The sequence below is a fragment of the Leucopleurus acutus genome (genome assembly GCF_964270905.1).
Source record: "Leucopleurus acutus genome assembly, chromosome: 17".
Lineage (NCBI taxonomy): Eukaryota > Metazoa > Chordata > Mammalia > Artiodactyla > Delphinidae > Leucopleurus > Leucopleurus acutus.
In genome coordinates this window covers 75,305,401-75,331,096 of record NC_139159.1, presented here as the reverse complement: position 1 = coordinate 75,331,096, position 25,696 = coordinate 75,305,401, and the positions used below count along the sequence as shown (strand labels likewise).

General features: G+C 45.1%; 1 protein-coding gene across 1 annotated transcript in view; it reads left to right on the top strand.

Moving 5' to 3' along the window:
- The window catches only part of KCNQ3 (potassium voltage-gated channel subfamily Q member 3), a gene marked incomplete at both ends in the record, with an annotated part of 289,299 nt that overhangs the window by 161,564 nt on the left and 102,039 nt on the right, over positions 1-25,696 (top strand). The window lies entirely within an intron of this gene.

The following is a 25,696-nucleotide window of genomic DNA, read 5'->3' as shown; positions in this document are numbered from 1 at the left end:
CTGTTATTTTGAGATCTCTGCTACAACTATGAAGTGATATCAGAACATCTGTGATTTCTATTAATGACAAAGGCATGGGCGCTATTAATACTCCTGTGGTCTGCCTACTTTCATAATTGAAGGAAATCTTGTGGTCTCGGAAGACAGATGGATTTCGGTCCTCCTGACTCATTTGAATCCCAGCCTTGAGTAAGCCCCGCCCTGCCTCAGAAGGATGTCATCCCCCCACCTACCCCACAAGGATGAAGGAGAGATGGGACACCAAGTGGGAAATGGAGAGACACAGAGGACAGGTAGGATCTGAAAACAGAGGGAGGAGTCTCATTTTCAGAAACAAAAAGACCTTTGTCTGCTCTGGTTTTCAGACAACAAGATCCAGTCAGCTCCGGGGATATTTAACCCAGCCCCACTCACAGCGGGGGTTTCTGGGCTTGTCCTTTGGAGACTGTCAGCAGGGACTTTTCCAACTTCAGCGTCTGCGAGTCTGCGAACTCACCCATCTGCTCATTTGGGCTCCTTCTCAGCAGAGCGTTCTCGCATGTGTTGACAAAAAAATCTTTTGACATGTAGAAGGTTAGTAATTTTTAGATTTCGCGAAAAGACGCTCAAAAATCTGTCTCCCCAGCCGGTCTTCCCCTTCCCTCCTTCTCTATTGAGTCCGCCTTCAGATTAATTTGGCAGCCTCGCAGTTTCTTCTCTAAGTCTTGTTAAGATTTACTTTGCAAACTTGGGCATCTAGTTCCCCCGTGTATTGGCAGTGCTTAGCATGACCCGCATCTATTCCACGGTTGAGCAAACACTGATAATAACCATGGCTTGGACAGATGGAGTGGAAAGAGGGCTGGATTGAGGTCAAAAGTCTTGAGTTTGAATCTGTGACTTAAAAGCTGTGTGACTTTGGGCAAGTTGCTCAACGTCTCTGAGTCCTAGTCTTCTTCATCTGTGAAAAGAGGCTGTAACATCTACCTTATAGGTTGTAAACTCAGAAAACACAAAAGTGGTGAGCATACTGTCTAGCTCGTAGTAAGTTTCAATAAAGATTTTTCCTTTCTTTTAAAAAGAATATTGTTTTTTCTTTTTTGCCATCTTTAAGCCAGTTCTGTTGCAAGTTCCTTCAGTCATAATTGTTGTCTCTCATTGATGTGGTACGTTCATTCTGTGCTAAGATGAGAAAGTTGAAGGATCACTGATTAAGTAAGTACCTGCTCTGTCCCAAGAACTGTGCACACATTGCGGACTCTTGGACTTGTAGCACTGCTTATCCAGGCATTACCGTCGGCGCTATTACCCTTGTTGTGCAGACTCGAGGGACTTGAGTGATTTCCCAGAGTCGTGCGACTCTGCATGGCAGAATGGGATCGATCCTGGTTCTGTCGGGTGTTCTCTGGAACGCAGATTCTTCACTTCGTCTATAGTCCTGACCATGGAGGGTTGTTTGTTGTTGTTTTAATTTTTCATGTTATTTGTGTATTTATTTTAACTTCTTCAAAAAAAAATGTGTTTTTTGGAGGGTTGCTTGATGTTTCAAAATAAGGCAGGTGTGACCTCAGCCCCAAGTAGGCTAAAAATGCCTGTGAGGAGTGAGAAAAGATGCCCATTTTGAATCAATGTGAGGAAATAGTTTTAAATGTCCATCATGCCTGAAACCCCAGCGGGTGGCCTTGTTGGGGCCGGTGGAGTCCCCACCATTGAAGGTGCAGGGGGCTGGGCAGGGGCTCCCAAATGCACGTTCGGCTCCCTGGTAAGGAGAGTCTTCGACTGGACGTTTCTGAGGTTCTGTCCGTGGCTCTGCCCCTCCTCCTGAGTGACCTTTGCCGAGTCCCTTACACCTTAGGGCCTCCATTGCCTCTTCTGTAAAATTGATAAAGGGCCCCCGGCTCCTGCAGTGGTTGTGAGATAATCCAGGGCAGGTGCCCAGGACCATTTCTGAAGTGTGGGGAGGACACAGTAAACGTAGCTTCAAGCGTTATTTTCACTCCTACGAATAAATAATGAAAATACAGGTGGGGTTCTTTCACGGTTTGTGTGAAGAGCAGCCCTGGAATCGAAGGCCTGTTCTGGGGCACCATCTGCTGGGGCTGTGGACGAGATGGGGTCAGTGCAACGGCTGCACCCAGTCAGTGCTCGATAGATAAATCGTAGACGGTGATGGTCGTGGGAGTAAGATTTTAGTTTTATTATTTAGGTTCAGTAGGTGGTTCCCAAGGCGGGCTTCAGATGTCACCAGTCAGAGCCAGTGCACACAGGGAATGTTCCATCGATCCTCAAAGCGACCCCTGGACCCTGTGAGGCTTGTGTGGGCCTGGAGGGTGGAGTTACTGACCTTCCTGGTTGCTTCTAACTCCGCAAGGCTGATCGGCAAAAAACAATTTTGCCTGGAACTCCTCGGTGTTATGTCATAGCTTTTTCTCCCCCACCCCCACACCCTGCCCCGCAAGGGATAATACAGTGAATTCATTGTTTGCTTTTATTTGATTTGAAAGGGCGTGTAAATAATCTTTCAGTAGTAGCGATCGTCCATTCACGTGTATAATGCCGTGTAGTTTAGAAAGCATTTTCCCATATGCCCTTTCGCCTTTTCACTGGTTCACTCAATCCACAGATATTTACTCAGTGACTACACGTGTTAGGAATTGTGTAGGCCCTGGGGAGCAAAGATAAATTGGATCCTTCCCCTGCCCTCAACTATGGCTACCTCCTTTCCCTTCTTCAGGACCCAGCTCAGAGTCCCCTCTTACCTAAACAGCCGCCCAGCTCCCAGCACTCCACTGAGAACTTCACAGTTTACGCTTGTTTGTTTGTTGACATTTCCCTCTCTGCCACAAGTTTCCTGAAGATGGCAAGTGCAGAGCCTAGCACAGTGCATGGCACATCAGACACAATGGGTATTTGATGGAATGAATAAAATGTGACACACGAGTTCTAGAAAGAGCCGAGGCACAGGGAAGGGAGCAATATATTTTGCAGGAAAAGCAGGAGCTGTAATTTGATCCTTTAGTGTACCCTGTTAGATAGTACAATAGTTATTCTCATTTAGCGTGCAATGAAACTGACCTGCCAGAAGGCTCAGTTCCTGGCCGGACAGAAATAGAGCCCAGCCGTTCTGGCTCTTCCTTCTGGATAGACAGTGACTATGGGAATGGTGGCAGCCTTAAGTCATGTGGACCAGAGTTGGACCAACACTGCCAATGGCAGGGGAGGGAAGGGCTGGGACGCTACTGAAACTGGGCAGGACCCTTAGGGGCCTTGCCAGGGACAAAGCTCCTTGTCCCCGCCTCTTGTTTGTAGAAAAGCTTTAGCCTCCTAGGCCTTCCCTGAGTTCCAAAGAGCAAATTTAATCAGAGAAGTGAGAAAATACAGAAACAAAGGAAAGCAGTCGAGCAAGACAAAATAATAATAGTTTAGCCATAAAATAAAGTCAAGAATCTTTAGTTCCTCCTCAAAGGCTATCGATAATATCCTGAGCCATATCCTTGAGTTGTTTTGCAGATACTAAAACCCCCAACAGCTGGAGAAAGTTAACTGCATGCTGACCACCTACATGTAGACCCCAGACCGGTTGGAACAAGAAGGAGGGTGATGACTGTAATCCCCAAACATCACCCTGTTACCTCACCATCAACCAATCAGAGAATTGTGCACGAGCTGATCACACACCCTGTGACCCTCTCCTACCCCCTTCCCTGAAAACCGTGAGGGAGTTTGGGTCTTTGGAGCATTAGCTTCCCATTCTCCTTGCATGGTGCCCTGCAGTAAATGCTGTGCTTTCACCATGACCCAACATCAGTGAACTGGTTTTGCTCTGCGTCGGGTAAGCAGACCTTAGTTCGGTTTGGTGACACTGTTAAGTTCTGTGAACCCACTCTGTGCCAGGCACTATGCTAGGCATTTTGCATATGTTATTCTCCCCATTTTACAGATTCAGAAACTAAGGCACAGAGAGATTAAGCGTGAGGCTCAAGGTAGTTACCCAGAGCTAGCAAGAGATGAAGCTGGATTTGCATCCAGATCTGGTTGATGTCAAAGCCCATGTCCATCCCATCTCTCCATCCTGCTGGACAGCCTAGGTGAAGGGGAGTTACCAGAAGTGAAATGCCTGACAGCCAGAGTTACCATAGAAACAAGCTGATTGCAGAGTTCTCAAGAGATTTTTTTAAATTTTAATAAATAAATAAGGCAGAACAGGTCATAGGAGAAGCCCATCTTTTTCTTGGCTCTAACCAATGTGATACCTGGCGACTTCCATTTCAGTAAGTGGCCTTTTAGCCCTTTGGTCAGTCACTGCACAATGATGTCATTTTCACTCTGTGATTACATAACAGTGTCAGTGACAAAGTATAATCTTTGCCATTGGTTCATTCAACAAACCAAATCTTTTCTGTAAAGAAATATCCTGTAAAAATATTCTGTGAAAAAAAACACTCTGGGAAATATTTCTATAAAAATATAAATTTATTAAATTTTTCATACATGGATGTCTCTGTTGAAACTACTCAACTCTGACTTTGCATCATGAAAGTAGCTGTAGGAAATGCTTAAATGAATGGGCATGCCTGTGTTCCAATAAAACTTTATTTATAAAAAAACAATGACCGGTTTTCGCCTACAGGCCGTAGTTGCCAACCTCAGAGTCCAGAGCTCCTTATTTTACAGATGAGGAGATTGAGGCTCAGAGAGGCTCAACGTCTTGTCCATGGTCAGAGTTAAAAGGGAAGTGGTGCAAGCTTTGCCTTTGGTTGCCCACAGCTCTTGGAAGGATGGTCTCAGACGAGTGTGTTTGGAAAACAACATGTGCCTGCTTCTGCGATGAAATGCCTGCGACCAGGACTCCCTGCATATGGAGATTCTCTTTCAGGCAGTTGGAAACTGGAAAATTCTTGACTTGGTATTTTTAGAAAAACGGCCTTTTCCCAACCATCAGTTTTCCATCTGGCAGTGTCAGTATCCATTGCCAGAGGTTTTTTTTTTTTTTTTTTTTTTTTGCGGTACACGGGCCTCTCACTGCTGTGGCCTCTCCCGTTGCGGAGCACAGGCTCCGGACGCGCAGGCTCAGCGGCCATGGCTCACGGGCTCAGCCGCTCCGCGGCATGTGGGATCTTCCCGGACCGGGGCATGAACCCGTGTCCGCTGCATCGGCAGGCGGACTCTCAACCACTGCGCCACCAGGGAAGCCCCATTGCCAGAGTTTTAATTGAAACATCAAGTTAAAGTTTTCTCTGATTACTTCGGCAAAGCTGCATAATAAAGTCTGCTTAATTGTTTTTCCAGAAAAATCATAAAGCTCGGAAATCCTAGGGAAGCTGCAGGTATTTAATGGGAAGGTGGGAAGGTTAGAGAAGGTGGTCCCTTAGATAATGGGCCACTTGGAAACGACTGGACAAACTTAGCCACTTCAGAGTAGGTGATGGAATTGTAAATTCTCTCTTTGGAGAGGTGTGGGCTACAGAGGGAGCCCCATCCTTTTGCCTTGCCTACCCCTGCCCAGCCTCTCTGTTGACTGAATGCACAAAGTCCGAAATCTCATTTTGACAAGTATTTATTGAGTCCCGGCTCTGCATCAGGATTCGTGTTAGGTGGGGCTGTGATGGAGAGAGGGCAGGAGTCAGGAAGAGGAGAGAAATATGCAAGGGGCACCGCGATCAGGCCCTTGTATTCAAGAGGCTCAGAGTCTAGTGGGGAAGACAAAATTTGTGCATTACTGAAGATAATTCTAGTTGCTGTGACAGGACTTTAGCCTAAAAGGTAATTTCTCTCTGATATAAAGTTCAGTTGGGGACTTCCCTAGTCGTCCAGTGAGTAAGACTCCGTGCTCCCAATGCAGGCAGCCCGGGTTCAAGCCCTGGTTGGGGAACCAGATACCGTAGGCATGCCACAACTAAGAAGTCCACATGCTGCAACTAAAGATCCCATGTGCCGCAACTAAGACCCGGCGCAGCCAAAATAAATATTTTAAAAATAATAATAATAAAATAAAGTCCAGTTGGCAACACGGATAGGGCGTTAGTTGTTTCAATGCTTATGGGTAACAATAAGTTAACGTGTAAAAAGCAGTGTTTTTCAGTGTGGTCCTTAGACCAGTTGCACCAGAATCACTGAGATGTCAAAATGTAGATTTTTGGGTTCCTCCTCCAGCTATTTTCATTCAGGAGGGTCCATAGTCATCCCAGGGGTCCTGATATATACTAACATTTAGGAGTTACTGATGCAGACTGTAATAAGGATTTAGGATTGACAAGCAGCTATGTGTGAGATTTTGGAGAGAATTTAAGGTTATTCTGAGGAGTTTAGACTTTGCCCTGTAAGGAGGCCCTGAAGATTTTGATCACAGGAGTGACAAGTTCAAAGCGTTGCTTTGAGAGAAGATTAATCTGCAGCTGTGAGCTAGAAAGCCATTGCACATGTCCAGGAAAGGCATGCTGGGATTCAGTGTGATTAATACGTGCAAAGAACTTACATGGTGCCTGGCACGGAGGAAGTGAGCAACACATTTCAGTTGTGATGTTTACTCCTGAGCTGAGATGATGCCAACAGGAAATAAGAGGAAGGAGTATGGCGGAACTCCAGAAACAAAGATTGAATATAATCTGGGACCCTGGGTAAGTGGGTGGTTTTGTTTCTTTGCATGTATCCCTGATAGCGTATTACAACCACTTCTTTACATGCAGTGGAATTTGAAGGTGGCTGTTGGTATCAGGACCGCAGTCCACAGAAAGCATCTTGGAGTTTCCTGATGGATCTGAGCGGGTTGAGGTCCTGGTAGGTAACCCTGGTTCCTTATTTCCCATCCAGTAGCTTTCGTTTTCTGCAAATCATCCGTTTCCACATGGAGAAAACATTTTCTTTAGCCTTCCTTTCCAGTGTCCTTCTAGCAGCGGTAATAAGTAAACCCTCAGATTTCAGGTACATAACACAAGATTTCAGATGTTAAATACAGAGGGATGCTTTTCTCCGTATGGTGATTCAGGGACCCAGGCACTTTTCATCTTGTAGCTCTGTCATCGTCTAGAACAGAGGTTCCCAAAACGTGTTTCTGGACCGGTAGCATCACCTGGGAGCTTATTAGAAAGGCAAATTCTTAGGCTTCTCACCAGACCTGCTGAATCAGAAACTTAGGAGGGTCCCAGAAATCCGGGCTTTCAGACACTCTCAGGGATTCCGAGGCAACTCAAGTCTGAGAATCACCACTGCTCCAGGCCTCTGGAGCCCTCTGCTTCCCACCTGAAGGGGTAGGGTGGAGAGGTGTGGATAGCAGTGTTTTTGCACCAGGTCCTAATGGATACAGGTCACTTTCTCTCCCATTCCTACTGGAAAACACCTCCTGTGAAGCAGGCTGGGATTTGTAGTCTGAATATCCTAAAAGAATAAAAACGAGGTTGCGATGAAGAGCTTGCAACATGCCACCTGTCTTCCCATCAGTAAAGCAGGCACAGAAAAGCTCTGCCAGAGTTACTGTGAGAATTCTTTGATAAAATGGAATCTCGGTTCCTGGCTCAGTAAATTTTAGTCTGCTACCTATCCCGCCCCTGAACCCTCAAGATGGTCAGGAGTCATTAATCTTCCATCATTTCTGCTGCTTGGGAATCTTTTTGGTTCTGCAAAGAACGCATCCAGAAAGATCCATCCACCAGTCAGCTCAATCACCAAATGCTTTGACTCTATACGTAATGATTTTAAAGTAGCACTGAGTGAATTCTTACTATCTGAAAGGCACTTTAGGTAAGTGGTACCATTCATTCCTAACTACACCTTGAGGGGGTACGACATCTAGCTCCCTTTTTACAGAGGAGAAATCCAGGGCTCTGAGACATGAATTGTTTACAAAGGTCCCCAGCTGGCAAGTGACAGCTGAGTTGGGCTGCCTGACTTTTTCTGCTTTACCTGGCTTGCCATCTGGGCTGTAGGAGGGACAGGAAAATAGAAGGTGATGCCTCCAAGCCCAGAGAGCTCACAATCTAGATGATGACATCAGATAGAGACAGAAAAAGACACTGACATTAAATGTGCCTGCCAGTGTTTCATTCCTTACCTTGTTCTAGGGAGGAAAAAAAAACCCCGAGATTTAAGGCAAACTGACTCACAGAACGCCATTAAAAAGCCAGATGAGCTAAGCATATGAACGGTAGACACAGAGGCCATGGTGTGCTCTGACGTCAGTTCCAACCATTTGCGTGTGTCACAGCTAAAATCTGCCGTACTGATGCACAGGGTGTGACACGCAAGCTTCCGCTGGAAAAGCCCCCATCTCCATGGTGATTGACGGTGTGTCTCAGACATTGTCTAGGGGTTAGGAAGGCACTGGAGACAGCACATCCTGTCGGAACAGTGGGGCCTGTAAGGAATGCCATGCTTTCTTGCCCTTGCCTTGCAATTCAGCGTCCTGGGAGAGCTGAGAATAACAGACAGACTCATTGCCAAGGAATTAAAATTGTGCTATTAACACTCCCCTCCGGAGGTCCTAAGCATGCTGGTTGACACAGCGTGGCCTTGCTATTACGAGCAAATACAAATTTCCTGTCTGAAAATGCAGAGCATCTATTTCAGCCAGAGAAAGAGGATAAATGGCCACTCATATCCTAAAACCACCAGATTCAGTAGAAATTAGCTAAGCTTTCTTATTCTAGAATGGCTTAACATCAATAGCTGTGATCTGTTGAGCATCTACTGGGCACTGTGCCAGGCCCCTGTGCCTTAATTACTACCAGTCCTTTCCACAGCCCTACAAGGTAGCTATTCCCACTTTTTAAATGAGGCAGTTGTGGCTCGGAGAGGTTAAGTGTCTTGCCCAAGGTCGCATAGCTCACAGGTCTGTCTAAGCCCAAGCCTGGGTTCTTTCCACTAGAAGAAGAAAGAACCCTTTTTGCCTTTTGCCATGGTTCTCAACTCTAACCTTCAGAGCTTTTTAAAAGTTTATAGCTAATAAATGATTATAACAACTCATCCTACTGCATGCTTACCGAAGGTCAGGCTGTATTCTAAGTCCCTTTAACTTTCATAAAAACCCTGTAAGGTAGTCATTATTCTGAAATGTAGGTGAAGCACCAGAGCACAGAGAAGTGAGATGACTTATCCAAGGTCACACAGCTAATAAGTGGTAGACCGTGGCTTTGAACCCAGGCAAATGGATTTGCTTTGTCACTCTAGACCTGGAAGGCATCTGAATTTCTGGGGTGGGACTCTGGTACAAGTTGTGTTTTATGAAGTCCCACAGGAGATTCTGATAGATTTGGAGTAGGAGCCCCTGCCTAGAAGCCCCTGTGTGTCTGAAAGTTCCATTCCTTCTGTCCACCTGGGCTCTCCAAATAGGACTCACTACACACCAGCCTCAGTGGGCCCCAGTTGTTAGCATGACAGGAGATGGCCAGGAAGTTTTGGGGAAATGACAGCAACCCACAGCCCCTCCTGATTGTTGGGGGCAGCGGGAGTGTGGTTCTGGTTCTTCCTGCGCAGCTCAATACTCAGCAGTTACCTGATGCTCTTCCAGCCCAGTCCTTTGGACACCTGTGGACAGAGGCTGGCCAAGGTGGGAATTTAAGGTGAAGCAGCCAGCCTAGCTTACGGGTCAAAAGCATGGAGTTTGGAGGCAGACTGACCTGGATTGGAACCCAGTTTCACCACTTGCTAGCTGGGTCAACTTGGCAAGTCACTCAGCCTCTCTGCACCTCAGTGTCTCAGACTGGGGATCATCATGTACCTATAGGATCATAGTGAGTGTACATTAGATATTTTGAAGATGCTGGGCTTTGTGCCTAACACAGAGTGAGCTCTCAGGTTGCCTAGGGAGAAGTGGGTGGAGTTGAGGGACAGGGACCTGCGCTAGAGCCACTAGGGTGAGACATGACGTGGCCGGCGGTGACCCCAAAAGTTCAAGATCTCCAGTCTGGTGGGAGCACACACCGTCCAAGGAGCGAGGCCGTCTCTGGGCACGGGCAAAGTGAGGGGTCAGCAGTGGGAGCCCCCTCTGAAGTCACAGATGTGTCTACAGGCCAGCTGAGTACTGAGGCTGCCACTCTAACCTGGACCATTAAATGAGACAGAGACCACCACATCCTCAGCCCCCAATAAAAGGAGGACCCGGGCCCCGCCCCCTGCAAGCATCCTAAGACCTCTTTCCTCCTTCCTGACTTGATTTCTCTCTCCGTTCTTGGCCTCTGTGTAGTAACTTGTCTCTTTCGGTTTCATCAACAAGATTTTCTCTGGACCTGATGATGGTTTAGCATTGACAGTCTGCACAGGTGGACTTCTGGTTCCATCTGCCTCTGGCCGTTTGACGGAATAAGCCAGCAAACCAGCCTCAGCCCCAGGAAACCTCCTTAGCAGCAACCTGTTGGGCTGTGCCCTTGAGCACAGAACTGGACAGAGTGGTGAGTCAGGGTAAAGCAGTCAAATCAGTCTCTCTACGGGAATCAGGGCCCTAGGCCTGAAAGTGAGGCTCTAGCCCCAGGAAGCTAGCCCTTTGCAGAGCACACTGAGATCTGAGATCACTGTCAAAAGAGTGGATAGGTTACCAGGCAGATGCCAGGCCTAGGACTAAGCAGCCAGAGTGAGTGGTCCTCTGTCACCATCTAAACTAGCAGCGAGGTTGGCACCGGACCAGCAGGATGAAGGAGTGATGCCAACTCCAACTCCATTTTTGACTCAGTGGGAAGCCAAAGCAATGCAAGGAGCATCAGCTTTGGGGTCGGAGAGAGGAATCCCAGCTCCTCCTCTTAGTCAGTACGGAACCTTGGGCACGTCCTCAGCATCTCAGGTCCCTTGATTAAAATGGGGACGATGATTGTACCCATTCAAAGGTTGTTGGCCAAATTAAATGAGTCAGTGCCTCCAGAGGATTTAGGTCATCCACAGCAAGAACTCAGTAAATGGTGTTGGTATTTCAGTTAGGGTTACGCTCTGATGTATAAAACCTAAGTAACAAAAGGGTGAGATATTTCTTTTCCCGTGTTTTCATGAAGTCTGGGCATAGCCTCTCCAAGGCTGGTGTGGCAGCTCCAGGGTGTCAAAGGGGACCCAAAGCACCTTCCATTTTTTTGCCTCTCCCCTCCTTAGCGTTTGCCTCCATCCTCAAGAGCATATGGTGATACGGGATGGCTGATAGAAGTCCCATCCCCTGGATGCGGCCTGCTGGTCTCTGCGTCTTAACCTCTGTACATGTTATTCCCACTGCCTGCGATGCCCTTCCCCCACTTAGTCATCCTGGACCCCTCAGCTCAAAGGTGACTTCCCCACAGAAGTCTTTGCTGACACCCACATTAAGGATTATACGTATCATGTCAGACCGTATTGGTCTGTCTCCTTGTCCACCCCTCACCTGGCGTAGCCTGATAATGAGCTCCTTGAATGTTGGAGGCTTGCCAACACCTCCATGAGTCCACAGTCCCTAGCACAAGGCCTGGAATAGTGTAGGTGCTCAATAAATATGGACGAGTGGAAGTCTGAATGAGTGAGGCGGGCTTGATTACCACTCACCTCTATACATTTCCCCAGCACAGGCACCCTTGAGAGACCCGTGTTGCATCAGACATTGAATTATCCTTGGGTTCCTGATGCCCCAGTAGAGAATTTTGGGGGGGTTAATTTGTTTTGTTGATCATTTATGCTTTAACTTCTTTAACGGCCATGCAAAATGTTTTTCCTCTGAATAAATAAATTTGAGGACAAATTTTTTTAACATTTTAATGAATTAACACTTATCCCTAATATTCAAAAAAAGTGCAAAGAGTAATTCAATAAACACCTATGGACCCACCATCCAACTTGAGCATGAGATAATATGAATGTGGAAATAGAAGCCCCTTGTGTACACCCTACCCAGGTTAATCCCTTTGCAGAAGTAACTACTATTCTACACATAGGGTTTATCACACATATGCATTAGATATACACGGCCAGGACAAACAGGAGGTGAGTGAGGGTAATCGTGCCAGTACAGGGTTGATCCTGTTATTTAAAAATTTTTTGATACTTTATTCATCATGGATTTTTTTTGCATTAATTTTGACCTTTTAAATGTCGCATTAAATATCTTCATTGCTGAGACCTTTGACATCCCCCTAAATTTTTATCGGTAACAACTTTACTGAGATATAATTCACACAACCCTATAGTTCACCCATGCAAAGTGTCTAATTCAGAGTTTTTTTAGTATGCCCATAGGGTTGTGGAACCATCACCAAAATCAAATTTAGCATATTTTCATCACGGCAAAGGAAACCTTACACCCCTTAGCAGTCACTCTGTTCTCCCCTCTCTCCAGGCCCTGGTAACCACTAGTCTACTTTCTGTCTGTGGATTTGCCCATTCTAGACATTTCAGTTAAATGGACATTTCTTGTGTCCTGTCCATCTTCTTTCACTTACCATAATATTTTCAGTATTCATCTGCAGCGTAGCACGTATCAGTACTTCATTCCTTTTTATTGCCAAATAAGATTCCATTGTATAGATACACCACATGTTGTTCATCCGTCCATCAGCTGGGTTGTATCCTCTTTGGGGCTGTTCTGAATAGTGCTATGAGCACCTTGTGTACAAGCACCCCCTTAAGTTTTGTGTATGAGGTGAGCGTCTCATTTCCCTCACCCTCGTCCCAGCCCTGTTGCTACATATGAAGAGTTTTGTTCCGTGGCTAAAGTGAAAACCAAGAGAGCAGCCTAATTCCCCAAGCAGAGTGTGGACATTGGCATCCAGGGCTGTGCAGGTAAAGGCTGGAAATGGGGAGCTGCCCAGGGGGGAGCAGCAGAGTCAGCTTTGTTACCCCCCCAAGACTCCCCACTGCAGTCTTTCCTGTTCTTCCAGTCACATCTGCTGCCACTGCTGCCGCCAGTGGATCGCCACTCTGTTTGCCACCGTCCCATCCTGCCACTTGCATCTTTTCTGCAGAGGGACGACTGCATACTGCCTTCCTTGTCCTAGCTTCAAAACATCCTCCACCCTTTGGGAAGCTTGCTGCAGAGCAGGGATTGAGGATGCGGGCCAGTCAGAGAACAAAGTATGTCTATGGGGGTGGGGACGCACAAGCACAGTGAAAATGGGACAGCGGGTCATTTGGTGCAGGTCCATTTGGCAAATGGAGCCCTGCTGGGCAAGGCGGAGCACACTTGATTGGGCAGAGTCAGGCATGGGTGAAGGTGGCCGCACTAAGAAGCATGATATTAAAAAGGAGACCTCTCCGACTTCAGGGAGAAAACCAGTACCTCAGCAAGGATCAGTGGCTTCAGGACATCCCACCCGACCCCCGACTTTGCTCAGTGCACCCCAGATACAGAGCTGAACTGCATGCATATTCCTGGGCCCCAATCCCTCTTCTGCCTCTGACCTCCTTAGAAGAGATTTAAATTTTAGCGCTGTTGGGAACGGTGAGTCTGTGTGGGGTTTCTTTTTGGAATGATGAAATGTTCCGGAAATAAGCTGTAGTGGTGGTTGCCCCACTTTGTGAATATACTAAAAACCAACAAATTTTACACTTTAAAAAAGTGACTTTTGTAGTATGGGGGTTAGGTTTCAATAATAAAAGAATGAAAGAATAAATGAGAGGATGAATATGTGATTAGATGGATGGATGGAGGGTTGGAAGGATCAAAGCAGAAATGGATAAACAAAGAACTATGGAAGCTTCAAGCAGATATAGCATTTTATTTTAGCTGCTGTATTTCCAAGGATGGGAGTAGGTTGGGAGCATTCCACGGTGAGAAGCAAAAAAATATCCTGGATGAAAACAATAGGGTTTCGTTCTATGATTGATTATTAACTTTATTCCATTTTGGTCAAATGCATTTTGTATGATTTCAGTCCTTTTAAATATTTTGAACTTGTTTTACGGCCTAGCAAATAGTGATCCTGGAGAATGTTCCACGTGCACTTGAGAAGACTGTGCATTCTGCTATTGTTGGAAGAAATGTTTTGTAGATGTCTGTTGGGTCTAGTTGGTTTATGCTGTCGTTGATCTCCTGTCTAGTTGTTCTCTTCATTATTGAATATGGAGTATTGACACCTCCAGCAGTTTTTAAATTGTGCATTTCTTCTTTCACACTGAATAGTCTCAGCTGACTTCTCTTCAAGTTGGCTTATTCTTTTTCCTGCCAGTGCACACCTGATGTTGAGTTCTGGTGAATATTCCATTACGTGTAATGTCCTTCTCCAATTCTGTCTCCTCATTGATATTCTCTACTTGGTGAGACGTTGTTCTCATACTTTAATTCTTTATACATGGTTTCCATTAGTCCTTTGAACATATTTAACCTAGCAGACTTAACATCTTTGTCTAGAAGTCTTTCATCTGGGTTTCCTCAGGGACAGTTTTATTGACCTGGTTTTTTTTTATATATGAGCAATACTTCCTTGTTTCTTTGCATGGCTTATGTTTTATTGGAAACTGGACACTTTAAGTCATAAGATTTGGCAACCCTAGAAATCAGATACCCTCAGGATTTGTTGTTGCTACTGTTTATTGTGGTTGGCAGTATTTGTTTAGTGAGTTTCCTGAATTAATTCTTTAAAATCTGTATTCTTTTTCCTGTGCGGCCACTTAAGTCTTCACTTAGCTTAGTGGTCAACTAATGATTAGACAGGGATTTTCTCAAGTTCCTGGGTAAGTCTCCCTGCCTGTACTGCATGTGTGTTAGGGCGTGGCTTCAGCGCTCAGGCAGGCAGCTTGTAACTCCACCGTGGTCTTCACTTTCTGCTTGTGCAGAGCCTCAAAATCAGCCAGAAATGAAGGCTTAGGGCCTTCTCAGGTCTTTCCTGGGCAGACACCTAGCCCTGGGCATGTGCACATCCCTACGCGTGTGCTTGGTTTGCTAGGTTCCCAGGAATATTCAGGAACCCTCGTGGCCCAGATTTTCCCTTTAAGGTTTTTGGTTAGCTTCTTGTTTTCCCCAGCTGTTATTGCCACCTCAGTCAGCTATGATGTTTAACAGTTTCCACTGATGGTTTTCAAGAAGATACTCTCAGGGGAAAAAAAAGCAGCTCTCACTGGGCAAGTTCTGAGTTAGGTCAAATAAAGACAAGCCCCTGCAATGGGATTTTCCAGGGAACTGCCAGACAGATCAAATAATGACAGTTTTCTGGGAACTTGGCTTTGAAGGCACTGAAAACCCATTCTCACCCCTCCAGAGGCTACTAGACTGCTGGTTTTCACGGGGGTTTGTGGGGCTGTTGGTTTTCAGGGCTGTCATGGGGCTGGAGCGGAAGAAATGGCACTAAGGCGCATTAAGATGCAACAAAGCTTTGCTCTTCCTTCTGAGATTCAGCCGTGTTTCTTGAATAAATACTCCTGGATTGTTCCAAGCCTTTGGTTAATTTCCAGAGGTCTGAAAAGTTGATTCTGTTTTGTTGCTTGCATGAAGGAGAGGATTTAGGAGGACCTTATTCTGCTATTCCTGAACTGTCTTTTCTATTCATTTATCCTTAAAACCTTTGCCCTCAAGGTGGTACACCTCATTTTATGCATTGTCTGTATTCCTAACTTGTCTCTGCAAGTGGTTTTTTTCATTGTTTATTTGTTCCTTAAAGGCCCCTGTAAATTCAGTATTACTTGCTTAACAGTGACTCATTTGCTTAACATGGAACGCATCTACTCTTCATCGCCAGGCAGTGGAGAGGACATCCCTTCTCCTGTTTATTCCATGCATCCCTTCCCCCCTCTCTCTAAAGCTGTGTCCTCACATGTCAATGGGTACTTGAAATCTGATTAAAATCATTCTAAGGCAGTAGGTCTGGGATGAGTCCTGAGGTTCTGCGTTTTTACAAGTTCCCGGGTGATGATGGTCCATGGGTCACACTTTGAGTAGCAAGGTCCTAAAGATTTAGCAGCATTGGCCTCCAAAGCCTGCCCCCTACATCTCCTTGATAGAATAGAGCTCCCATCTGCTTTCTTCACCTGGGCTGTTTATGCACTTGAACTTTCATATGTGGGTCCCAGAGGAATCCTGTGGGATTTTCTTCAGGGCTTTCAGAGTGAAGGAAAAGTTCATCTTCTAGGGTGGATTTTGGTGAGGTTGTGCCCGAAATCCAGTAATGGATGGCTGGAATTTCCAGGTCACTGTAAAATCAAACATGGTTGGATTCTCTGAGTGCTGTGTGCATTATTAGTACGGGTGAAGGGGAAGCCAGGAGAAGTCTGAATGGTTTCAAAACATGCCAGGTGTCTCTTATATCGATACACGTTTTCTGAGAAAAGAAGGAGGAGGAGAGAAAGTGTATAAAGCAGAAGAAAGGAAGGCAGAGGGAGAAGGCAAACCCCTGTGCTCAAAGCCACTGTGTTTTAGGAGCTGCAGGAGAGCATCTTGTTTCCAGTTTCGGGCCTGTTTCCTCTGTGCCTCAGTTTCTTCTGTTGTAAGATGGGGATAACGTTAGTACCCACATACAACCACCTCTGTAGGTGCTGAGTTATGTTAGTTCTTGTTTTTTTATCACTAGGCTCTTTGCTGGGTCCTTGCCACCCATTATGCCATTTAATTTTCATAGCTCTCCAAGGGAGACATTATGACTGAAGTTTAAAGACTTGGTCACCAAAGCGCAGAGAGGGTGACCTATCCAAGGTCGACAGCTGGGGTCAGAGCCAGGAGTGGTGCTCACATCTGACTTCCAAGTCTTGCTGTCTTTGCTTCCTGGGAGTGAACCCCACATTCTGCGAACTTCTGGGGAGGTCCTCACCCAGCACAGTGTCTGGTACACAGGACACTCTCTATAAATCTGTTTCTGCTTGAACAGATGAGTGGGTGAAATTCAGAAAGGGAAGTGTAGGAGCCTTTGTGAAATCTTCCTCCGAAGAAGTGAAAAGGTGCTTTTCCAGAGATGATTTATTCTACTGGTGAGGAAGGCAAAATGGATTGGCAGGCCTCCTAGAAGCCGGTGACAAAGGCAAAAGTGAGACAGCAGTGTTTTACCTGGAGCAGTGTCACTCCGTAAGCGACTATGAGCTGTGATTAAAAGAGGGCCATTACGGGCTTCCCTGGTGGCACAGCGGTTGAGAGTCCGCCTGCCGATGCAGGGGACGCGGGTTCGTGCCCCGTTCCGGGAGGATCCCACATGCCGCGGAGCGGCTGGGCCCCGTGAGCCATGGCCACTGAGCCTGCGTGTCCGGAGCCTGTGCTCTGCAACGGGAGAGGCCACAGCAGTGAGAGGCCCGCGTACTGCAAAAAAAAAGAAAAAAGAGGGCCATTAGTATCCATCAGATTAGAGTACGCTCAAGAGCATCCCCAGGGACCTCGAGACAGAGATGAGAGATGATGCCACGTGGGATCCCATGGAGCCGCCATGGTCCTCCTCAACAGAAGAGAACGTGTTTCACTTCCACACCATTCAATGAAAGCAGGTTTGGGAGAGCAATGCACATCTTCTACGGATCATACCTGGCCCAGGGGTTGATTTTAGAATATCTGGGGCAGTTGATGAACAGCACTTCGCAAGATGTCCCTCGATAAAGTTTCCCTCTGCCAAACTTTTGGGAGCTAGTGGGTAGGGATGAGTTTGGGGTCACCCTTCCTGAGTATCCTAAGGGCAACTGTTGCATTTTGCCAGGTAGGAGTGACCAGTGGACAGAGCGAACTGATCTGGGGAAGGACCTGGTGCCCTTTTGTGAGATAACAAGTGTCTGAAAGGGCCTGAGCCCATTTCGGGGTCTACTCACTCCTCTCGGGGATGGTGAAATGGCCCACAGATGGGCCAGACATCTCCTCAGAGATTGTCTTTATAATCTGTTCATATTCATGTATGACTAGGCTATTCGTGCCCTCAAACCTCTACTCCATATTTTAGGTAGGTGTAACCCTACTGAAGCTCACCTTAGAAACTTAGGACTTGATGAAATATTTTTAAAACGTGTGATCTCCCCACCATATGAAATGATAACCACAGACTATGTACTATGTAGTTAACTTAAGCCTAAACACATCCCATTCATAGAAGCTATTCCATGGGGTCAGCCTATTTCTCTCCATTAAAGAATTGCTGAAGATGCAGCCAGGCTGAGTCTAGGGGCTCTAACGGTGTTGTCAGGGATCCCTTTGTGTCCCTGTCTCTTGGCTCTACTTTTATCCGTGGAGGCTCCATTCTCTGTTGGACTCTCCCCAGGATGAGGTCCTAGCAATGAGCCGTTCCAATGAAGAGAGACACCAGTCGTTCCGCCAACATCCATCCCTGCATTGTCTCGAATTGAACTGACTGCAGTCACTGTGGCAAGATGGGAGGGAGTCTGCTGATTGTCTAGATCTGGGGTCTGTGCCTCTGCCGGGCGGGTGTGGAGAGGATCAGCCCCACGTGGATCACGTGGACTGAGTGTGTAGGAGTGGAAGGATAAGTAAAGGGTATTGAGGTGCTGCGATTAGAGGAAAGGTGCCAACAAATCTTGTTGGAATCTGGGCTGTCTCTTCATTTTGCCCATTGTGTTGGATAGAGGACTTATGAGAGGGGCAGAGGTGGGTACTGAGGTCCCCCTAGAGGCCAGTACAAAGGAATTCTTGCTCTAGTCATTTTCTGGTTTTAATTGGGGAGGTGATGTTGGTGAACTAACACGAATAAGATCGACAGTGCTCTCTTTTTCCAAGCAAACACGTAAATAAGCATATGAATCTATATGTCATATATACATGAATATATAAGCATATTCGTATGCTTATTTACGTGCTTACTTGGAAAAAGATAGTACTGTCAATCCTATGTTATATCTATACCTAATATGGAAATTTACAGACTGGAAGAGGTCTGTGGGTCAGTTTTGGGAGCCGTTAACCTGGGGTCTGGTATCAGAAGAGTAGGAAAGCCCTGACACTTACCTGCTGCGTAGCCTTTGGTAACTGTTTCACATCTCAGTTTTCATCACTGTAACATAAGGATACTAATAGTACCTACTCCTCTGGTCTGGGATGCAATGAGTTAATATTTGTGAAGCACCTGGTAAGTGATATATAACTGATTGCTACTGTTATTTTCATTTCTCCCTCCTTGTTCCAAACAATCATGTTGAATGGAACATTCTCGGCCTTTAATAGGTATTTCTCTTACCCTTTCAGCAAATGAGGAGTGAGGGTGGCTAATGTGAGTTCATATATGATGACAAGGTTGTGCTGTGGACTTGGACTTTGTCTCACCTGGGGGACCCTGCTGAAGTCACTCAGTCACCTTTGAACTTCACTTTCTCTTCTGTCCAAAGCAAGTGTAAAATATACAGTTTAATGTCTAGGTTTGTCGTGCAGGTGAAATTAGATAAAGGAGAAGAAAATGCATGTATGTTTGCAAAGGTTAGAATTTTGTTGGAGCTCGTAGAGAATTTGAGGTCTCCAGGAGATCACAGCTAGGGAAAAAGACAAGTAAATATATGACTACACGATAGCGTAACAAGAGCCACACCAGGCAATAAAGTCTAATGACAATCATAATACAATGACTCTGATTTGTTTTTTTGTTTGTTTGTTTTTGTTTCTGTTTTTGACTCTGATTTCTTAGGCAGTGGCCGTTGACACATAGTTTATGAACTTTATTAAGGGGATGCCAATATTCTCCCTCTTGTATAAATGACAAAAGTGAGACTTGGAGTTTAAAGCAGGTGCACAGAGTTGCACACATACATACGCTGGTGCTCATAACCATCACCATATCCTCCTCCGAGGTGCTGAGTACTTTCTGGAGGAAGGGATGTTGGGCTGAGACCCGAGGGGTCAGCAGAATTGGTTAGGAAAGACAGAGGTGAAGGAAGACGTGCCGGGTGGAAGGGGCAGTGTGAAGAAAGGCAGAGAAGGGAGAGAGAGAACTTGCTGTCTCAACCCTGAAACGGAACACTCCATTAAATAATCTGATGTAATGCCCTGTCATGGCAAATTGCACAGACTGGAACAATCTCTCCAATATCTCCAGCCTCTTGGAGGGAGAGAACAAATGAACAAGAGGCATTATCACGGCTGCGATCAGCCTTGTCTAAGCAAAGAAATTGCTCCCCTCCTGCTAAATAATGATTTAAAGTGTTGTTTATATTTCCAACTTCATGACGGCCTCATAAAAGAAACCAACACCCCAGCAATACCCTGAAGTTGGGATGTGGAAGCAGCACATTTCTCTGCAGACCTCCTATTTCTGTAAACTTTATAGCTTCTTCCTAAACTTGCTGCTTTGGGCATTATTCCCCCAACATTCCTTCTCTCCTGGAAAGGAATGGTTTATTGGAAATATCCCATTTGGCTATTTTGAAGCAATGATTTCTTTATTTCCTGGGTTATTTAAATCCCCTTTGCCTGTGCCCAAAGGGCTCTGAGCATTTGTACAAAAAGCAGAAGATGGGACAGGCAGTCTGTTTACTGTAAGCCGGTGGCTCCCCCAAAATAACTGCGGGCCCCTGGCCATGTCCCATGTAGAAAACTGCCCAGGTCCTGAATCCTCAGGGTCAGCAGATTGGGAAGGAAAGATGAAGAGATTCTTCTTGTTTCTGTGTCTGCATTCTGGAGGGATCCTTTGAGTTTCTCTTCGTTCATTCATTTGTTCATTCCTTCCTTCCTTCATCAACTACTCACGAGCGTTTTGTACGTGACAGATACTCTGCTAAGTTAAATGACTACTGAGATAAATAAAATTTAGACCCTATTCCCAAGAAGCTCACAGGCTACCAGCAAGCAAGCAGCGTTGAGTGCCTGGGAAAGTAAGTTCAAGGATGCAGCGCCATGTATGTTGGGGAAAGCTAAATAGCGACAGGCTTATACCGGGTAATACTAGGCAGTAGTTAGGAAGGATGAGGTAATGTGTCCTAATATGCTTGAATATCTGAGACGTGCTGAGTAGGAAAATAACACACCAAGTATAATACAGGTATGTAAGAGACATATAAACCTATGCCACTTTGATGATTAACTTGGAAGACCAGTAGTGGAAGCAACTAAGTTATTTTCTTGGTGGGCTTGAGAGGGGTGGTTAAAAACTCCAGAAGTTTGTAACCTTATCTGCGACTTTTTTAAGCAGTCAATGTTCATATAGCATATATATTTAGAGGCCAGTTGCTAAACACAACCTTAAATGCAGGTATAGGCTGCAGACATCATGCTCATAATTCCCTCCTTTTAAGAGAGAATTTCAGGGAAGTTTTCCTATAGGAGAGCACATCAGAATAGGGCTTTGATGAATGAATAGGAGTTTTCCAGAATGATGAAACAAAACGCTTGCAAACAGGAGCATACTGCAGGACATGGCATAAGAAAGGTGGGCACAGATTAGATCCTGAAGGGCCAGGGGTGCCTAGATGAGCAACACAGTGGAAGAAGGTGCTGAAGTTCTTTGAGCAGGAACTGAATTCATCCCAACTTGCAGAAGTTAATCCTAGGTCCTTGCAGAGACCTACTGAGGCCTGGCCAGTTCCAGCTTTGTCCCAGATAAGGTAAACTGAGTAAGAATAATACGGGAGAAACTTATATGTAGCTCTTTCAACAAGCAAGTTCTTAAGTGTTTTACGTGTATCATCTCATTGAATTCTCACAACTGCCCTGTGAGTAAATAGGCTAGAATTACCCCCATTTTGCAAGTGAGGAAACTGAAGGATAGAGGACTTGAAATTAATCACAGAGGAAACACTTCTTTCCCAAGGCTTTTGTTTGTTTTTAATTTTTTTAATTAAATTTATTTATTTATTTTTGGCTGCGTTGGGTCTTCATTGCTGCACACGGGCTTTCTCTAGTTGCGGCGAGCGGGGGCTACTCTTCGTTGCGGTGCATGGGCTTCTTATTGCAGTGGCTTCTTTTGTTGCAGAGCACAGGCTCTAGGCACGTGAGCTTCAGTAGCTGTGGCACGTAGGCTCAGTAGTTGTGGCTCACAGGCTTTAGAGCGCAGGCTCAGTAGTTGTGGTGCACGGGCTTAGTTGCTCCGCAGCATGTGGGATCTTCCCAGACCAGGGCTTGAACCCGTGTTCCCTGCATTGGCAGGTGGATTCTTAACCACTGCCCCACCAGGGAAGTCCCTTCCAAGGCTTTTGATATGGTCAGACACCAATTATATAGCTTGAGGTGACAGTTTACATCCCTCAGGGGATAAGACCATTCAAGGTGGGGCAGGGAGGAGTATGCATATTGTGATTGTCATTATGTAAATGAATGCATAAAAGAAATGCTAACCAAAGAGATACCAAAGTGATAGGGTAGTAGTGGGTAGCTTTTTCATCTTTTCATTGGTTAAGTTTGGTGCTGTGATTATGTTACTCTTATAATAAAAGCCAGGCTTCTATAAATAATGAAAAACTTTTACCTTCAGGCTCCAGAGTTGCCAACAAATGATTACGGGACGACACAGGCCGAAATGAGAGAAGCACCGTGTCCTGGCTTCTGTGCAGGCAGAGGAAGGGAGCAGAGGGGATGTCGGGCTGGGTTCTGTACAATGATTCAAATTCAGGATGCTCACGAGACCTCAGTCTCTCATGTGCATGGTGAGGGGCTGGATCTGTGTTTTCCCCAACGCGGATTCTTTCTATCAGATGTTTTAAAAAGTAAATGGAGAAATAGGACCCTAGATAACATTGAATCACATAGTTAAGTTTTTCCCTTTTTATTCTTTTCAATCTTTCTGGTTAAAAGGAGGAATTCTCATCTTGTTGAAAGTATATTTTCAACACCTCTCTATCCCTTAATAGTTACCTTTACTGCCTCCCTTTCTTTCTTTCTTCCTTCCCTCCTTCCTCCCTTCCTCTTTCGGTCTTTCTTTTCTTAAACAACAGCAAAAAAGAGCAAGCCCTGGGCTCAAAAGGTTAGCCAGGCAACAGAATCTGGCTCTAATTTAGTCACAGTCTTTTTTTTGTCATTGTACTTATTTTTACAGTTTCCTTCTAATTATTGCAGGTAATAATATACTTTCCTTCTTCAAAATAACTATGAAAATGTCTTTTATGTGAAAAAATCAAGCTCAAGAAAAAGAAGTAATTGATGGTACAGGTGGTGATTAAATATGGAAAAGTAATCACTGAGGTTTCAGAACCTTGCACTATCTGCTATCTCTGGTCCTGTTCAGTTTTGAGACTCTAGAGGTTGGAGGGAGACCAAGAACCTCGGTCCCTCATCAGTTGCTCATCCGTGTTTGAATCAGCACAGTAACATCCAGGACACCCCCTTGCTCTACTAGGCTGTAGTTTTCCTTCTGTCAGCTGGCATTTGAAGGCTCAGTTGATGCTTTTTGCCACTGATCTTCCTCAGAGTTTCAGTGAAGGATGAGCACACGTGCACAGCACAATAATGATGATACCTGGATTGTGAAACCAACATATTTTCCTAAGAGCTTGGAATCTGGATACAAGGAAAGATGATGGATATTTCTACCCTTACAGGTTCAGCCGTGAAGGGAAGGGATAAAGGGAAATGAACCATTATTGAGCACTTAGTGTGTACATTGAACCATTAGTAACTTTATCTTGCTGTGAAATTGAGGCTCAGGGAGGTTAGGTAATTTACCCAGGGACACACAGCTATTAAGCTGGGAATCAGACTCTGACACCAAATCTCTGGCTCCAGAGCTATGGCTCTTTCCATGAAGCAGCTCTTGGTCTTACTTGATGAGGCTTTTGACACAATTTTCATAAATGGGTTAAAAAAAATCACTTTTTAGTTACTGCTTTTTATTCTGCTTCTTTCAGGCTGAAACCCCTCAGAACCCTATATGTGTTTCCTTTTTGGCCTCCAAACCTTTGCCAGAAATTCCTTCCCTACCTCACTTTCCAAACCAAAGTCACCTGTTACCTCCTCCAGGAAGCCTTTAGGAACAATTCCAGATCACATTATTTTTTCTCCTTTCGAGACTGCCAATGTGAGACTAGAGACTTATAAGACTCGTGAGGTTCTATCATATCCAACATGTGGGGATTCAGATCCTGGCTCTATCACATACTAGCTTCGTAAGTTTGGGCAAGTCACTTAACCTTTCTGAGCCTCAGGTTGTTAATCTGTAGAATGGGCTCCATATCATGAAAGTTAAGCCTCATGGCCCATTGTCAGAATGGAAATGACATTAATCAGATGCTCTTCTCTTTCTCCTGCCTGGTATCTTCCCATCCTGATACCTGTTATCCCCTACTGCCAGAGTTCCTTCTAGGAATTCTATTGTCTTATTCCTCCTCAGAAATATTCAGACTGCCCCCACTTCCTTATGTAAAACATCACGGTAGTAAGGAGGTGGCATCCCAGCCTCTCTTCCAAAGAGTCGTTTGTCCCAAAGCAAGTGCCTCCTCTCTCTGAGATTTATGTTCTCATCTATAAAACTAGGAAAGTGAGGTCTACTCCACAGGATTTGAGTAAACAAAGTGCCCATAAATTAATACAAACATTGTTTTGTTCCCCATAAAATACAATGTCAGGTGTTATGATAAGCCCTTGGGATTCTAAAACAAAAAATAACTCAATTATTCATTCATTCAATAAATGTTTATTTTGTATTATACATACTGTGTGCTTGGCGCTGTTCTAGGTGCTGGAGATCTGGTGGTGAATGAAAAAGGCATGGAATCTACATTTTTAGTGTATCTATCATCTATTTAGTCAAGAAAACCAACAAAACGATAGATCATTATAAAACCAGCTGCTATGCTGTTGAAAGTGGTGTAGTACAGAAGGTGAACTTGCAGCTCTGAAATCAGAGTGTTCTAGTTTCAAATCCCAAGTCTTCTGCTTACCAACTGTGTGGCTTTCGGTAGGTGTCTTGACATCTCTAAGCATAAACAGGGCCTGTATCATGAGGTTGTTCTCGTGGTCAGATGAGACAGGGTATGCAAGTGGCCAAGACATCATAGATGGTCCATGGATGTCCGTGCCCCGCCCAGTTCCTACACAGGGTGGGACTGCCTTCCACCCACCTCACCCCTTAATTCCTTGCACAGTGTCTTATTCAATAAATGTCTGTTGATTGACTAGTAAAAAGTTATTAGACGGAAACAAGCAGGTGCATTAACCGCCTCTCAGGTCAGCAACTCTGCCGTACCCACATATGAGGTATTTGCCGTTCTGCATGACTCAGATAGATATTTCTTTTCCACTAATGCATGAAAAAAAATGAGCTGGGCTTTCTTCCTGCCTCGTAAGAAATGTGGTGCTGCTGTAAGTGGTTGTGCAAAGAGGAATAAATTCTAAGCAAATTAAAATATCCTTGATCTCTCCGGATGCCCTTGACTGTATAATGCTTACTATAGTCCTGAGTAAGTTAGTTCAATTCCCTCCTCAGTTTCCACTTCTGTGAAAAATGGAACTAATCCTTTTCCCTTCTACCACTCAGTGTTTTTCTAAAGATAAAGGGAGGTGATGGATAACAATGACTGTAATCACAGGATGATTATTTAAGATACTGTTGTTGCATAATATCTTTATAAAGTAAGAAGAACTTTACATTGTGTTTAGAAGCAGATAAACGCAGTGATGTGAGTCCTGGCAGTTTTCCAGCCGTAACCTTGAGCAACTTATTTAACGTCACTAAGTTTATTTTCTCATCCATGAAACAGTTAGAATTATTATAGCAGCTTTGTAGGGTTGTTGTGAGAGCTACAGGACTTAAAATATGGAAAAGCCCTAATACAGTGTCTGGCACATCATAGACTCTTATTAACTGATTCATTTATTCTTTCATTTGTTCAACAAATGGGCACCGTGGGCACAGAGCAAGCCCTTGGTCAAGACTTGTTTACATCCCCAGCTTCGAAAATACAGCCCTCAAGTAAACAATACCATCACTGAAATGTACCCCTGTGGCAGGTGTTC